The sequence below is a fragment of the Phoca vitulina genome, unplaced genomic scaffold (genome assembly GCF_004348235.1).
Source record: "Phoca vitulina isolate PV1807 unplaced genomic scaffold, GSC_HSeal_1.0 scaffold4, whole genome shotgun sequence".
In the NCBI taxonomy this organism is placed as follows: Eukaryota; Metazoa; Chordata; class Mammalia; order Carnivora; family Phocidae; genus Phoca; species Phoca vitulina.
Window position 1 is genome coordinate 43,962,215 of NW_022589707.1, and position 18,708 is coordinate 43,980,922.

General features: G+C 37.2%; 1 long non-coding RNA gene across 1 annotated transcript in view; it reads right to left on the reverse strand.

Annotated features, from left to right (window-relative positions):
* Nucleotides 1–18,708, reverse strand: part of LOC116630959 — a 58,528-nt gene that overhangs the window by 27,316 nt on the left and 12,504 nt on the right. The window contains exon 3 of the long non-coding RNA XR_004299054.1: nucleotides 8,415–8,602. This is a non-coding gene — a long non-coding RNA (uncharacterized LOC116630959). The remainder of the gene's footprint in view (nucleotides 1–8,414; nucleotides 8,603–18,708) is intronic.

The window sequence follows — 18,708 nt, forward strand, 5'->3', positions numbered from 1 at the left end:
TAGCCTAAAGTCTGGGCTTAACAGATGGAATAAGCACTTAATAAATATAATATCTGATTACTGTCATAAGAAGAAGGAGAAAGTATGTAAGAAAAAAATAAATAGAAAGTATAAAATAAACTAGTAGGAAAAAATTCCAAATATATCATTAACCAACAATGAAATGAGTTCCACACCCAGCTAAGATGGAATAACAGGGACCAAATTTACCTTCCCATCTGAAACAACCAAAACACTGGACAAAGTAAAGGAAACCCTGGTTTTTACAACACTGGATAGCTGGTAATGAAAGAAAGCACTCCCTCAGAGATGATGGGAAACAAATCAGGCATATGATTTCCCCAGCATACTGCCTTCAGAGTTTCCAGGCGGTGGCACAGAAAGGGAAATGCCAGCAGAGCCTGGTAGACTCCCTGAATTTAGAGGGAGGACTTGGGAAACTAGAGAAATAAAGGCAGCTAGAGTTTGTGGATAGAGTACTAGAGAGGAGAGGGCTGTGCAGGGATCAGCAAGGACCTCCTTGAGTATTTAGGAGAACATTGATCAGTGAGTACATATGAGGAAACTAGGGGGATAAAACCACCCAAAAGGATTAGAACAGTCCTCAGGGTTCACACCAACCCAGGAATAGTGCTTGGTCCCACCAGCCAAATTGGAAAACCTCATAATTCACAGGGCACTGGATAGAGTACTCAAAAGGGTCATGCCTTGGTCATGGACAAAATCAGTCCTAGACTAAATGCTGACCCATTCAAAAATCTTAAAAACAAGGGATGCCTGAGTGGCTCAATTGGTTAAGCATCTGCCTTCAGCTCAGGTCATGATCCCAGGGTCCTGGGATCAAGCCCTGCATCGGGCTCCTTGCTCAGCAGGGAGCCTGCTTCTCCCTCTGCTGCTCCCCCTGCTTGTGCTCGCTCTCTCTCTCTTTCTGACAAATAAATAAATAAAATCTTTTTTTAAAAAATCTTAAAAACAGGGCGCCTGGGTGGCTCAGATGGTTAAGCGTCTGCTTTCGGCTCAGGTCATGATCCCAGGGTCCTGGGATAGAGTCCCACATCGGGCTCCCTGCTCAGCAGGGAGCCTGCTTCTCCCTCTGCCTCTGCCTCTCTCTCTCTCTCTCTCTCCCTGTCTCTCATGAATAAATAAATAAAATCTTAAAAAAAAAATCTTAAAAACAAGACTTAAAAGGATCAAACTGTTTCTAAGTAACTAAATTGCATGCTAGAACAAAGTATAATAATATCTATAGGAATGCAAAAACATATAGCACCCAACAAAGTAAAAATTGGAATATCTCACATCTAAACAAAAATGACCAGACATACGAAGAAGAAAGAAAATATAACCTATAATATGGAGAGAAACCTGTCAAACTAGACTAAGAACCGACACAGATGTTAGATAGCAGACAATGACAGCAAACCAGTTATTGTAACTGTACTCAATATGTTAAAAATATCAGAGATATGGAAAATATAAGAAAAGTCCAAATGAAACTTCTAGTGATGGAAACTACAATATCTGAGATGAAAAATATGCTGGATTAGATTAACAAAAATTAAACATTTCAAAAGAAAAGACTGGTGAACTTGAAAACACAGCAATAGAAACTATTCAAAATAAAATTTGGGAAAAAAATTTTTAAGAAATGAGAAGAGCACTAGTGGTGTGAGGGACAATTTCAAGAAACCTAATACAAGTGTAAATGGAGACCACAAAGGAGAAATAGGAGAAGGGGAGTAAAGTAAGCAAATGATGACTGAAAATTTTTCACATTTGACAAAAACTATAAAATTTCAGATCCAAAAATCTCAATGAAGCCCAAGTATAAGAAACATGAAGAAAATTACACAGAGGCACATCATAATCAAATCACTCAAAACCAGAGGTAAGGAAAAACTTTAGAATCAGCATAAGAAAAAAGGCATATTATGAACAGAAAAACAAAAATAAGGATGACGGTATATTTCTCTTCAGAAAATATGATAAAAATTGTCAACATGTAAGTCTATACTCAGCAAGAATAGCTTCTAAAATTGAAGGCAAAATAAAGACTTATTCAGAGATACAAAATCTGGAAGGATTCATCTTCAGCAGACCTGCACTACAAAAAATGTTAAAGGGGGGGGTGCCTGGGTGGCTCAGTTGGTTAAACAACTGCCTTCAGCTCAGGTCATGATTCTGGAGTCCCGGGATCGAGTCCCACATCGGGCTCCCTGCTCGGCGGGGGGTCTGCTTCTCCCTCTGACCCTTCCCCTCTCATGCTCTCTGTCTCCCATTCTCTCTCTCAGATAAATAAATAAAATCTTAAAAAAAAAAAAATGTTAAAAGGGGTCCTTTAGATAGAAGGAAAATACCAGATGGAAATCTGGATCTACATAAAGGAATGAAGAGCATTAAAAATGGTTAATACATTAGTTAATATGCACTTTTTCTTATCATTTAAAATTCTTTAAAAGGTAATTGATTATTTAAACAAAACTAATTACAGTGTATTGTGGAGTTTATGTCATATGTAAAAATAACGTATACAACAGGACAAAATCTAGAGAGGGAGAAACAAGTATACCATTGTAAAGTTTTTACACTCTACAAGAAGTTTTATATCATTCAAAGGTTGACAGTGATAACTTAATGATGCATAGCATAAACCCTAAAACAACCAAAAAGTTATAACTAATAAGCCAACAAAGGAGATAAAAGGGAATCAGTAATAAGAAATACTCAATCCAAAAAAATATTAAGAACCAAATTAAATGTAAATGGTTAGAATACCTCAATTAAAAAACACGGGTTTTCAGATTGGATAGCAAAGCAAGACTGTACTCTATGCTGCCACAAGAAGTATATTCTATAAATAACAATGGCTTGAAAGTAAAAGGATAGAAAAATGTGTTATAGTAATACTAATTTTTAAAAATCTGGAGTAACTATTAATATCAGATAAAGTAGATTTCAGAGCAAAGAATATTACAAGGTAGGTCACTTCAGCATCATAAAGAGGTCACAGGACATAACAATCCTTAACACTTATGCATCTAATAATGGAGCTTTAAAACTGAAAGAACTACAAGAGAAACAAAAAATCCACAATTATGGCTAGAGATTTCAATACTTCATTGACATTTATAGAACATTCCACCCTATAACAACATAATACACATTCTCTTCCAGTGTACAAGAACATTAGCAAGATAGACTATAAAAAACTACCAATAAATTTTTAAAGATTAAAATCATATAAAGTATGTCTTCTAACCAAATGAACTTAACAGCAATAAATATCAATCAGTTAAAATACAAACACTATCATATTTGGTATGTGTGTGTAGACACACAGACATACAGATATGGCTATGTACTTTTTTCAAATGACAGATCTAAAAAAGAAAGATGCAGAAAAGCTGAAAATCAAAAAAAAATGAAAGGCATATATTAGGTAAAAGATTTTATGGCTACTTTCATAAGTAATAAAGACACTTTAAAGTAAAAATCATTACTAGGATAAACAAAGCCTCTACATAATGAAAATATTTTAATCCACCAAGAAGATAAGACAGTTGTAAACTTCATGCAAACAAAGAGAAAATACAAAAAAAAAAAAGAAAAACCTCCTGGAACTAATTAGCAATTATAGCAAAGTTTTAGAACACAAGGTTAGTATACAAACATCAATTTGCTTTCCTATATACCAGGAATGAACAATTGGAATTTGAAGTTAAAAAACACAATACCCCGTAGCATCTTTCTTGACATGTTTCTGGAGGCAAGGGAAACAAAAGCAAAAATAAACTATTGGGACTTAATCAAAATAAAAAGCTTCTGAACAGTAAAGGAAACAATCAATAAAACTAAAAGGCAATCTATGGAATAGGAGAAGATATTTGCAAAAGACATATCTGATAAAGGGTTAGTATCCAAAATATATAAAGAATTTATAAAGCTCAACACCCCAAAAATGAATAATCCACTTAAAAAATGGGCAGAAGACATGAATAGACATTTTTCCAAAGAAAACATACAAATGGCCAACAGACACATGAAAAGATGCTCAACATGGTTGATTATCAGGGAAATACAAATCAAAACTATAATAAGGTATCACTTCACACCTGTCAGAATGGCTAAAATCAACAACACAAGAAACAACAGGTGTTGGCAAGATGTGGAGAAAGGGGAACCCTCTTGCACTGTTGGTGGGAATGCAAACTGGTGCAGCCATTCTGGAAAACAGTATATGGAGGCTCTGCAAAAATTAAAAACAGAACTACCCTACAATCCAGCATTTTCACTACCAGGTATTTACCCAAAGAATACAGAAATACTAATTCAAAGGGATACATGTAGCCTGATATATATATCAGCATTATCTACAATAGCCAAATTATAGAAACAGCTCAAGTATCCATTGAGTGCTGAATGGGTAAAGAAGGTGTGGTATATATATACAATGGAATATTACTCAGCCATAAAAAGGAATAGATGCATTATTACCATTTGCAATGACATGGATGGAGCTAGAGAGTATTATGCTAAGCAAAATAAGTCAGTCACAGAAAGACAAATACTGTATGATTTCACTCACGTGTAGAATTTAAGAAACAAAACAAATGAGCACAGGGAAAAAAGAGAGGAAAGTAAACCAAGAAACAGACTCTTAACTATAGAGAACAAACTGATGGTTACCAGGGGGAGGTGGGTGAGGGGATGGGGTAAATAGTGATGGGGACTAAGGTTTGCACTTCTGTGATGAGCATCAGGTGATATATGGAAATGTTGAATCACTATATTGTACACCTGAAACTAATATTACACTGTATGTTAACTAAATAGAATTTAAATTAAAACTTTTTTAAAAATTAAAATAAAAAACAAAAATTAACACAATACCACTTACATTAGTGCCAAAAAATGAAGTATTGAGAAATAAATCTAACAAAATATGTACAAGATCTATATGAGGAAAATTACAAAACTGTGATGAAAAATACACAGAGCTCTAAGTAAATGAAAGATATTCCATGTTCATGAATAAGAAGACTCAATATTGTTGGGATGTCAGTTCATCCCAACTTGATCTATAGATTCAATGCAATTCCAATTAAAATCCTAGAAAGTTATTTTGTAGATATTTATAAATTGATTCTAGAGTTTGTATATAAAGGCAAAAGACCCAGAATCAGCCAACACAGTATTGAAGGAGAAAATAAAGTTGGAGGACGGACACTGACACTACTCAACTTCAACACTTACTATTAAACTACACTAATCAAGACAGTGTGATATTGGCAAAAGAATAGACAGATCAGTGGAACGGAGAGCCCCGAAATAGAGCTATATAAATACAGTAAACCGATCTTTGACGAAGTAGCAAAGACAATACAATGGAGAAAAAATTTGTTTTTTTAAATAGAACCTGAACGACTGGACATCTACATGCCCCCTGCAAAAAGCTAGATGCTGATCTTACACCTTCTACAAAAATTAACTCAAAGTGAATCACACAAAGGTAAAATGCAAAATGATAAAACTTCCAGAAGATAATATAGGAGAAAATCTAGTGACCTTGAGTTTGATGGTAACTTTTTAGATATACCACCAACAGCACAATCCATGAAAAAAAATAAAGTTGGAATTTATTAAAATTTAAAACTTCTGCTCTGCAAAAGACACTTTCAAGAGAATAAAAAAACAAAGCTACAGAATGGGAAAAAATATTTACAAAACATATCTCTGATAAAGGACTCTTATATACAAAGAACTCTTAAAACTAAACAATAAGAAAACAAACAACCCAATTTAAAATGGGCAAATATCTGAGCAGACAACTTACCAAAGAAGACATATAGCAAATAAGTGTATGAAAAGATGCTCAATCTCATGTCATTAGAGAACTGAAAATTTAAACAACAATGAGATACCACCACATATCTATTAGAAGGCTAAAATTCAAAACACTGACAATACCAAATATTGGCAAGGATGTGGAGTGACAAGAACTCTCATTCATTGCTGGTGGGAATGCAAAACAATTTAGCCACTTTGAAAGACAGTTTGGCAGTTTCTCACAAATAGTCACTTTATGATCCCACAATAATGTTCCTAGGTGTTTACCCAAATGAGTTAAAAGCTTATATCTACACAAAAACATGCACACAAATGTTTATAGCAGTTTTGTTCATAATTGCCTAAAACTGGAAATAACTAAAATGTCCTTCAAAGGGTGAACGCATACACAAACTGTGGTACATCCAGACAGTTGAGTATTATTCAATGATAAAAAGAAATGAGCTGGGGTGCCTGGCTGGCTCAGCTGGTGAAGCATGAGACTCCTGATCTCGGGGTTGTGAGTTTAAGCTCCACATTGTGGGTAGAGGTTACTTAAAAATAAAACTTTAGGGGCGCCTGGGTGGCTCAGTCGGTTAAGTGTCTCTGCCTTCGGCTCAGGTCATGATCCCAGGGTCCTGGGAAAGAGCCCCGCATTTGGCTTTCTCCCTCTCTCTCCCCCCTGCTCATGCTCTCTCTCACTCTCTCTCTCTCAAATAAATAAGTAAAATCTTTAAAATAAATAAATAAATAAAAGTAAAATCTTAAAAAAAAAAAAGAAATGGACTATCAAGCCGCAAAAAGACATAACGAAAGCTTAAATGCACATTGCTTAGTAAAAGCAGCCCATCTAAAAAGGCTTTATACTGCATGATTCCAAATGTATGACATTTTATAAAAGATAAAACTATAGAAATTGACAAAAATCAGTGGTTACTGGAGTTTGTGGGGAGGGGGATGAATACATGTAGCACGGGGGATTTTTAGGGCAGTGAAGCTATTGTGTATGATACTGTAATGCATACATAACTTTACAAGTTTGTCAAAACCCATAAAGCCCACAGACAAATGGTGACCCCTAAACTATGGGTTTTAAACTATGGACTTTAGTTAATATAATGCATCAATAATGGTACATTAATTGTAACAAATGTACCATTCTAATATAAGATATTAGTAATAGGGGAAACTGTGAGCAGGGTAGGAAGAGAGAGAGGGTATATGAGAACTCTCTGTAACATCTGCTCAATTTCCTATAAACCTAAAACTTCTCTAAAAATTAAAGTCTACTGTTTTAGAAAAAATACAACTTCAATATTCAGAATAAAAATTTCCAAATTTATAAAGAAAATTAATAAATCAACCAATATACTGAAGAATTTTAACATACCTTTCCCAGTAATTGATAAATTATACAGACAAAAATTCAGTAAGTATCTCCAAGATTTGACCCACAAAATTAACATATGTTGTAGGACATACTTCAAACTTTACATTCAGCAATAAGAGAATTCACATTCTTTCCAGACACAGAGACGTTTATAAAAATTAATCTCATAGTAGTCCATAAAACAAGTGTTGAGGTATTTCAAAGTATTGATATCATTAGGATAATGTTAGGTTGAAAATCAGTAATCAAAGGATATTCACAAAAGCCCGTGTGCCTGGAAATTTGAAAGCACACTTCTAAAAACTCTCAGGTAGAAGGAAAAATAAAAATGAAAATTATGGTAAAAATAACAAAAATTGTACATGTCAAAAATTGTGAGCACAACTAAAGCATTGCTTAGAAGATAAATTATGGTACTTAGGGTAATCAAGTTTTATGTTAAAAAAGATGGAAGGCTGAAAATCAAAGAGCTAAGTATCCAATTTAGGAAACATTTTAAGAAGAGAAAACTGTAGAAGAAAGGAAAGAGGAATGAAAACAAAGACAGAAGTTACTAAATCGGAAACAGAAGATAGCACTGAGAATCAAGTCAAAAGCTAGCACTTTTGAAAAGAAGAAATGAAGGGACGCTACAGATGTTTAAAAGCTTATGAGAGAACCTACTTTCTTCGGAGTTGGTCAGACAGTGACAATGAAACCTTTGAGATGCCAATCTATGAAGAGGCTGTGGTGTCTGAATCACAATGCCGCTGGCAGCTGGATCACAATGCCCCGGGCACAATGCCCCCCCCGAATCACAATGCCCCGGGCAGCTGGATCAACCACCCCCCTCCTGGAATGTTGTAATCCTCCCAGGACTTGAGGAAGGACAGCCTGGCCACCCAGAGGAGCCAAAAGAGCCAGACTGGAAAGGCGAGTGGGCTCAGAGGGGTCTATGACCCCATAAAATCCTGGAAGAGTTCCAGTCAGCCTTTGGCTTCGGGGACCCCGGGTCATGTCCGCTGCTCCTGATATGCAGAGCTTTGGGGTGCCCCCCAGATTGGAGCCTCTTACCCCACCCTCTGCCTATGATGTCAGCTTTGGTGACATGATGATGTTTTCTTTGAAAACAACTGGACACTCCCCCTAAAAGACTTTCCCATGATATATCATCTCTGCACCAGACCCATTCATGCATTTAACCAACATTTCCCAGTACCTGCTTTGTGTCAGGAACTGTGCTTCTGTGTGAGAAACTGAACACAGAGGGGTCAGGCTATCGTGCGCCTTTCCCAGCTGAGATGTACGTGGCACAGTTTGAGTCTTCAGGTAGCATTCAGTGACCTACTCCACATCCGATATTTCCAGAGTCAGATGGAGGGTGAGAGGAGGAGTGATCCAGAGAATCTGGAGAAGGAAGAAAAGAAATATCTGAGTGACAGCTAGGTTGTTTCTGTTCTGGGTGCTTCTCTCTACTAGCTCAATTAAGCTTCCCAGCTGTGTGAGATGTTACTACCCTCATTTGAAAAATGAGGATTCCAAGGGACAGTGAAGCTTGAGAATTTGCACAGGGGCACACTGCTAATAGCATAAAAATGATTTTAACTCTACTCTTCTGATCCCAAATCCTATTGTATTTTCAGTTACAAGGACATCCACAAATCTCTCAAACTCTATCTTGGACAACTGCTGGACAGAGGTGGGAGACTTCCTATAGACAGAATGGTGGGGCCAGTTGTGTTTGCAGGCAGTGGGGGCTGAGGGTCAACAAAACTAATCAAAGCTCCAGGTAGGGAGCAGTCTCTGCCCAGGGGCTGAAGAGCAGTCTCTAGTGCAGGGTTCCCATCCAAGCCGGAAGCAGAGGAGTAAACCGCCTCAGAGGGAGGGGCTTCCGATTTTGAGATGCGTGGATGAGGGTCACAAAGGACAAATGAAACGCTGGAGGCACCCGCACTGTGTCTAATCGCTTAAGCCTCACCCCCGCGCTCTGACCGCAGGGTTTTACCCCAGTCCTCCCGTCCGGCTTCCTCGGATCCCAACAGAACACCAGATTTTCTGGAATCATGCTACGGCTGTGATGTAGGTTTTAGCCACTGGGAGCTGCCCAGCCATCCCTGACCCACCCTCCTCAGGGGTGCACTCCCCACTTAGGCATTCATCCACTGTGCGCTGTCTAGCGCCTTCTAGTGCTCACCATCTCCTTACCCTGGCCCTAACAGTTCAACTTCAAGAAAGTGAAAAGTCTCGCCAAAAAAAAAAAAAAAAAAAAGAGCTTATGAGCGAAAATTATAAACATCCTTTTGTCAATAAAATTGAAAACAGATGGAATGGACAAATTCCTAGAAAGTGTCTTACTAAATCTGATCCAAGAAGAAAAAGAAAACATAAATAATTCTATGACTACTAAAGTAATTAAATCAGTAGTTTGAAATCTTCCCACAAATATCAAGAGAGTGATTATGTCCAGGGTTGGGGGAGGAGGGTGCTGGACGAAGGGTAGCACACAGAGGGCTTCACACGGTTTGCTAATGTTCTATTTCTTAAGCTAGGTTTAAAATGTGGATGTTCATTTCATTATGAATCTTTATATTTTGCACATATGTTAGACATATTATTTGGTCTGTATTTTATATTTAAATATATATGCTAACTCAAAAGTAGTGCTTTAAATTGACCTTTCTGTAAACCAAGATAATCTAATATATACGTTAGCCCCAGGACTCTCCCCAAGGCAGATTCCAGCATTAGAAATATTAGAAAGGGCTCATATGAAGAATTTACTATACAAAATTGAAACTGAAACTATGACATAGTCAGAACTGCTGTACCATATTAATAACACGGTTTTACACATATGTACATGCAAGTTTCCATGGGATGATTTCGCAGCAATATTGCTGCACTTTGACTTCAAAGTAGTGTTAGAAAACACCAATGAATTTAACAGTCAAGAATATTTTGTGAAGTTTTGGGGCACCTGGGTGACTCAGTCGGTGAAGCGTCTGCCTTCAGCTCAGGTCATGATCTCAGGGTCTTGGGACTGAGTCCCACGTCAGGCTCTCTGCTCAGCAGGGAATCTGCTTCTCCCTCTCCCCTCTCCCACCTTCCCTCTCTCTCTCTCAAATAAATAAAATCTTTAAAAAAAAAAAAATTTTGTGACGTTCTTACCATATCCCAATTAAAATAGATATTAGTCCACTAAAAATATTAAGATCAGTACCAAACATAAGTTTTTCTGCGCTCTGAATCGAGAAGTACAATTGCTGAGCCAAAGGAAATCTAAGTTTTCGACTTGATTAGGTTTTGTGAAATTGCTCTCTGAAGTGTTTTTACCAATTTAAACTATCACTGAAGTGCATGAAAGTTCTCACATCTCGAAAACAGTTTGTCAGAGTATAAAATGTTTGCCACTCTGATAAGCATGAAATATTTCTATGTTTATTTCATTTGCCTTTCCAGATTTAGTGAGCTTAAGTATATTTTTAGATGTTTATTGCCCATACACAGTATGTGTGTGTACATACACACATAGTTAATTCTCATTTTGATAGTAGTTATAGCGATAAAGATACTGCAGACACTGAGTTATCAAATATTGAACACCACTGCTACGAAGAGAAGTACAGGGTCCATTTTTCCTGTGCCTCTGGTCACAACATTTTCATCACTGATCAACACGTAACTCTGTATTGTGGATGTTTCTGTTTAAAGACACCTTATTTAATATAAATTGTTGATTCATTAACATTGAACCGTGGCCAGCAACACTACAACTTATCCCTGAGCATGCCATTAAGTGCATCAGAGCCTTCCTGCATTTAGGAACACTTACGAACACTAGACAGCACTTCAGACTATACTCAGGGCCATTTTAAACATGAAATCATGACCAAAAAGCACAAAAAAAATATGCAAAATGTGGCAGTAATTGACCATGGAAAGGACATTTACTGACAGTATGAGAACTGAACCAAAAGGGAGAGAATCACCCTGTTCTGCCTCAGTTGGAAATACATGCTTTGAGCCACTCAAAATTTGTGCTGTTCTGCATACAACCCTAAATGACCATCAAAGTGTTGTGAGTATTGATTTGGGGGATTACAAAGAAATTTTGACAAATAGGTAAATTCACAAATATGGAATCACAAATATGTACATATGTATGTATATTGTATATATGTATGTATATACATACATATATATATATAAAGTCTCCTCATTATATATTTTATCAATTGCCAACTTTGTGTGGTGGTGTTTGTATTTTCTTAATTTGTACAAAATGTTTGGTTTTTTGAAGCCTGCTGGATTTTCACGGGGATTGCATTGAATCTAGGGATGAGTTTAGGAATAACTGACACCTTAACAATATTGATTCTTCTGACCTATGAACAGAGGATCTCTCCTTTTATTTGGTTCTATGATAGTTTGATTCAGCAATATTTTCTAGTTTCCATTGTATATGTCTGGTGTATCTTTTTAAAGATTTATCTCTAAGTATTTGGTAGTTTTTGATGCAACTATAAACAGTATTGTTTTTTAATTGAATTTCAGATTGCTCATTGCTTATATATAGACATAGAATTGATTTTTGTAAATTGATCTTGTATCCCAGCATTTCATAAACTCATTTATTAGTTCTAGGAGCTTTTTGGTAGATCCCAGGCATTTTTTTAAAAATTTTATTTATTTAATTATTTGAAAGAGAGAGAGAGCATTAGCGGGTGGCAGGGGCAGAGGGAGAAGGTGAAGCAGACTCCCCATTGAGCAGGGAGCCTGAAGCCGGGCTCCATCCCAGGTCACTGAGATCATGACCTGAGCCAAAGGCAGATGCTTAACTGACTGAGCCACCCAGGCACCCCGATTCCAGGCATTTTTACATCAACAATCATGTCTGTGAATAAAGACAGGTTTACTGTTCCTATCCACACAGGAGCATTTTGCTTCTTTTCTTACCTTGTTGACAAGCATTGCATTCATTCCCTTGATCATGATATATTACACTTTTCATAAATTGTTATTCTAGTTGCTAATTTTTTTAGAATTTTTGCTCTTATATTCTTTACATCACATTATTATGATGTCTTCATCTGGACATGGTATTAAGGTAATGTTAGACTTACAGATGAATTTTCATTTTGGAAGTATTTCCTGCTCTTAAATTTTCTGGAAAAATTTGTATATAATTGGTATTTTTTTCTCCTTTAAATATTTGGCAGAATTCACCAGTAAAGTCATCTGGAATAAAGTTTTCTTTGTGGAAAGTTTTTAACTACAACTTTAATTTCCTTAGTAGACATAGGCCTTTCAGGTTATCTATTTCTTATATCTTTATTTAAATTCTAGTGTAGTTAACATAATTATATGAGTTTCAAGTGTACAATACAGTGATTCAATAATTCTATTATTAGATAATTTTATACATTACTCAATGCTCATCGAGACAAGTTATTCTTAATTCCCTTTACCTATTTCATTCATCCCCTCCTCCCCCACCCACCTTCCCTCTGGTAACCATCAGTTTGCTCTCTATGGTTAAGAGTCTGTTTTTGGAGCAAGGTGGCGGAGGAGTAGGAGACCTAAATTTCATCTGGTCCCAGGAATTCATCTAGATAGGGACCAAACCATTCTGAACACCTACAAACTCAATAGGAGATTGAAGAAAAGAATAGCAGCAATTCTCTGAACAGAAAAGCAACCACTTTCTGGAAGGTCTCTTCTGATTTGTTTAGTGTATATTTTTCTGGTGTCGTTGTTACCTGTTAGCATTTTGTTCTCTCATTCATCTATGCTCCTCTGGACAAAATGACAAGATGGAAAAAATCACCTAAAAAAAAAGAACAAGAGGCAGTACCAACTGCCAGGGACCTAATCAATACAGACATTAGTAAGATGTGGGAACTGGAGTTCGGAATGACAATTATACAGATACTAGCTGGGATTGAAAAAAGCATGGAAGATATTAGAGAAACCCTTTCTGGAGAAATAAAAGAACTAAAATCTAACCAAGTCGAAATGAAAAAGGCTATTAATGAGGTGCAATCAAAAATGGAGGCTCTAACAGCTAGGATAAATGAGGCAGAAGAGAGAATCAGTGAGATAGAAGACCAAATGATGGAAAATAAGGAAGCTGAGAAAAAGAGAGATAAACAACTACTGGATCACGAGGGCAGAATTCGAGAGATAAGTGATACCATAAGATGAAACAATATTAGAATAATTGGGATCCCAGAAGAAGAAGAAAGAGAGAAAGGGGCAGAAGGTATATTGGAGCAAATTATAGCAGAGAACTTCCTAATTTGGGGAAGGAAACAGGCATCAAAATCCAGGAGGCACAGAGAACCCCCCCTCAAAATCAATAAAAATAGGTCAACACCCCGACATCTAATAGTAAAACTTACGAGTCTCAGAGACAAAGGAAAATCCTGAAAGCAGCTCGGGACAAGAGGTCTGTAACCTACAATGGTAGAAACATTAGATTGGCAACAGACCTATCCACAGAGACCTGGCAGGCCAGAAAGGACTGGCATGATATATTCAGAGCACTAAACGAGAAAAATATGCAGCCAAGAATACTACATCCAGCTAGGCTGTCATTGAAAATAGAAGGAGAGATAAAAAGATTCCAGGACAAAAACTAAAGGAATTTGCAAACACAAAACCAGCCCTACAAGAAATACTGAAAGGGGACCTCTAAGCAAAGAGAGAGCCTAAAAGTAACATAGACCAGAAAGGAACACAGACAATATACAGTAAAAGTCACCTTACAGGCAACCCAATGGCACTGAATTCATATCTTTCAATAGTTACCCTGAATGTAAATGGGCTAAATGCCCTGATCAAAAGACACAGGGTATCAGATTAGATAAAAAAACAAGACCCATCGATATGCTGTCTGCAAGAGACTCATTTTAGACCCAAAGACACCTCCAGATTGAAAGTGAGGGGGTGGAAAACAATTTACCATGCTAATGGACACCAAAAGAAAGCTGGGGTGGCAATCCTTATATCAGACAAATTAGATTTTAAACCAAAGACTATAATAAGAGATGAGGAAGGACACTATATCCTACTTAAAGGATCTATCCAACAAGAAGATCTAATAATTGTAAATATCTATGCCCCTAAGATGGGAGCAGCCAATTATACAAGCCAATTAATAACAAAATCAAAGAAACACATGAACAACAATACAATAATAGTAGGGGACTTTAACACCCCCCTCACTGAAATGGACAGATCATCTAAGCAAAAGATCAACAAGGAAATAAAGACTTTAAATGACACACTGGACCAAATGGACTTCACAGATATATTCAGAAATTCCATCCCAAAGCAAGAGACTACACATTCTTCTCTAGTGCCCATGGAACATTCTCCAGAATAGATCACATCCTAGGTCACAAATCAGGTCTCAACCGGTACCAAAAGATTGGGATCATTCCCTGCATATTTTCAGACCAAAATGCTTAGAAACTAGAACTCAATCACAAGAGGAAAGTCGGAAAGAACTCAAATACGTGGAGGCTAAAGAGCATCCTACTAAAGAATGAATGGGTCTCATACCCCTTCAGATCCCTACATTTGTATCTTTGGGGTAAATACCCAGTAGTGCAATTGCTGGATCGTATGGTAGCTTTATTTTCATCTTTTTGAGGAACATTCATACTGTTTTCCAGAGTAGCTGCACCAGCTTGCATTCCCACCAACAGTGTAGGAGGGTTCCCCTTTCTCCGCTGTTGAATCACAGACCTGTACCTGTGAAACAAATAATACATTATATATTAAAAAAAAAAAAGGGAAGAAGAAGAAGATAGCAGGAAGGGAAGAATGAAGGGGGGGAAATTGGAGGGGGAGACGAACCATGAGAGACTATGGACTCTGAGAAACAAACTGAGGGTTCTAGAGGAAAGGGGGTAGGGGGATGGGTTAGCCTGGTGATGGGCATTAAAGAAGGCACGTTCTGCATGAAGCACTGGGTGTTATACGCGAACAATGAATCATGGAACACTACATCAAAAACTAATGATGTAATGTATGGTGATTAACATAACATAATAAAAAAAAGAATGAATGGGTCAACCAGGAAATTAAAGAAGAATTTAAAAAATTCATGGAAACAAATGAAAATGAAAACACAACTGTTCAAAACCTTTGGGATGCAGCAAAGGCGGTCCTAAGAGGGAAGTATATAGCACAACAAGCCTTTCTCAAGAAACAAGAAAGGTCTCAAATACAAAACCTAACCCTACACCTAAAGGAGCTGGAGAAAGAACAGAAAATAAAGCCCAAACCCAACAGGAGAAGAGAAATAATAAAGATCAGAGCAGAAATCAATGAAATAGAAACCAAAAGAACAGAACAGATCAACGAAACTAGGAGCTGGTTCTTTGAAAGAATTAACAAGATTGATAAACCCCTGGCCAGACTTATCAAAAAGAAAAGAGAAAGGACCCAAATAAATAAAATCATGAATGAAAGAGGAGAGATCACAACCAACACCAAAGAAATACAGACAATTACAAGAACATATTACGAGCAACTATATGCCAGCAAATTAGGTAATCTGGAAGAAATGGATGCATTCCTAGAGATGTATCAACTACCAAAACTGAACCCAGAAGAAAGAAAACCTGAACAGACCTATAACCACTAAGGAAATTGAAGCAGTCATCAAAAATCTCCCAAAACACAAGAGCCCAGGGCCAGATGGCTTCCCAGGGGAATTCTACCAAACATTTAAAGAAGAATTAATACCTATTCTTCTGAAACTGTTCCAAAAAACAGAAATGGAAGGAAAACTTCCAAACTCGTTTTATGAGGCCACCATTACCTTGATCCCAAAACCAGACAAAGACCCCATCAAAAAGGAGAATTACAGACCAATATCCCTGATGAACATGGATGCAAAAATTCTCACCAAAATACTAGCCAATAGGATCCAACAGTACATTAAAAGGATTATTCACCACCACCAAGTGGGATTTATCCCTGGGCTGCAAGGTTGGTTCAACATCCACAAATCAATCAATGTGATACATTAATAAAAGAAAGAACAAGAACCATATGATCCTCTCAATAGATGCAGAAAAAGCATTTGACAAAGTACAGCATCCTCTCTTGATCAAAACTCTTCAGAGTATAGGGATAGAGAGTACATACCTCAATATCATAAAAGCCATCTATGAAAAACTCACAGTGAATATCATTCTCAATGGGGAAAAACTGAGAGCTTTCGCCCTAAGGTCAGGAACACGGCAGGGATGTCCACTATCACCACTGCTATTCAACATAGTATTAGAAGTGCTAGCCACAGCAATCAGACAACAAAAAGAAATCAAAGGCATCCAAATTGGCAAAGAAGAAGTCAAAGTGTCACTCTTCACAGATGATATGATACTTTATGTGGAAAACCCAAAGACTCCACCCCAAAACTGCTAGAACTCATCCAGGAATTCAGCAAAGTGGCAGGATATAAAATCAATGCACAGAAATCAGTGGCATTCCTACACACCAACAAGACAGAAGAAAGAGAAATTAAGGAGTCGATCCCATTTACAATTGCACCCAAAACTATAAGATACCTAGGCATAAATCTAACCAAAGAGGCAAAGGATCTGTACTCAGAAAACTATAAAATACTCATGAAAGAAATTGAGGAAGACACAAAGAAATGGAAAAACGTTCCATGCTCATGGATTGGAAGAACAAATATTGTGAAGATGTCAATGCTACCTAGAGCAATCTACACATTCAATGCAATCCCCATCAAAATACCATCCACTTTTTTCAAAGAAATGGAACAAATAATCCTAAAATTTGTATGGAACCAGAAAAGACCCCGAATAGCCAGAGGAATGTTGAAAAAGAAAAGCAAAGCTGGTGGCATCACAATTCCAGACTTCCAGCTCTATTACAAAGCTGTCATCATCAAGACAGTATGGTACTGGCACAAAAACAGACACATAGATCAATGGAACAGAATAGAGAGCCCAGAAATGGACCCTCAACTCTATGGTCAATTAATCTTCGACAAAGCAGGAAAGAATGTCCAATGGAAAAAAGACAGTCTCTTCAACAAATGGTGTTGGGAAAATTGGATAGCCACATGCAGAAGAATGAAACTGTACCATTTCCTTACACCACACACAAAAATAGACTCAAAATGGTTGAAAGACCTCAATGTGAGACAGGAGTCCATCAAAATCCTAAAGGAGAACACAGGCAGCAACCTCTTCGACCTCAGCCGCAGCAACTTCTTCCTAGACACATCGCCAAAGGCAAGGGAAGCAAGGGCAAAAATGAACTATTGGGACTTCATCAAGATAAAAAGCTTTTGCACAGCAAAAGAAACAGTCAACAAAACCAAAAGACAACCAACAGAATGGAAGAAGATATTTGCAAATGACATATCAGATAAAGGCCTAGTATCCAAAATCTATAAAGAACTTATCAAACTCAACACCCAAAGAACAAATAATCCAAAAATTTTTCCAAAGAAGACATCCAAATGGCCAACAGACACAAGAAAAAGTGCTCAACATCGCTCAGCATCAGGGAAATCCAAATCAAAACCTTAATGAGATACCACCTCACACCAGTCAGAATGGCTAAAATTAACAAGTCAGGAAACGACAGATGTTGGCGGGGATGTGGAGAAAGGGGAACCCTCCTACACTGTTGGTGGGAATGCAAGCTGGTGCAGCCACTCTGGGAAACAGTATGGAGGTTCCTCAAAAAGTTGAAAATAGAGCTACCCTATGACCCAGCAATTGCACTACTGGGTATTTACTCCAAAGATACAAATGTAGTGATCCGAAGGGGTACCTGCACCCCAATGTTTATAGCAGCAATGTCCACAATAGCTAAACTATGGAAAGAGCCAAGATGTCCATCAACAGATGAATGGGTAAAGAAGATGTGGTGTGTGTGTGTGTGTGTGTGTATACACACATACATACAATGGAATATTATGCAGCCATCAAAAGGAATGAAATCTTACCATTTGCAACGATGTGGATGGAACTGGAGGGTATTAGGCTGAGCAAAATAAGTCAATCAGAGAAAGACATGTATCATATGATCTCACTGATATGAGGAATTCTTAATCTCAGGAAACAAACTGAGGGTTGCTGGAGTGGTGGAGGGTGGGAGGGATGGGGTGGCTGGGTGATAGACATTGGGTTGGGTATGTGCTATGGTGAGCGCTGTGAATTGTGCAAGACTGTTGAATCACAGACCTGTACCTCTGAAACAAATAACACATTATATTTTAAAAACAATATAATACATTATATTTTAAAATACATTATATCTTTAAAATACATTATATTAAGAAGAAGAAGAAGAAGAAGAAAAGAAGAAAAGAAGAAAAGAAGAAGGAAGAAGAAGAAGGAAGAAGAAGAAGGAAGAAGAAGAAGAAGAAGAAGAAGAAGAAGAAGAAGAAGAAGAAAGAAGAAGAAGAAGAAGAAGAAGAAGAAGAAGAAGAAGAAGAAGAAGAAGAAGAAGAAGAA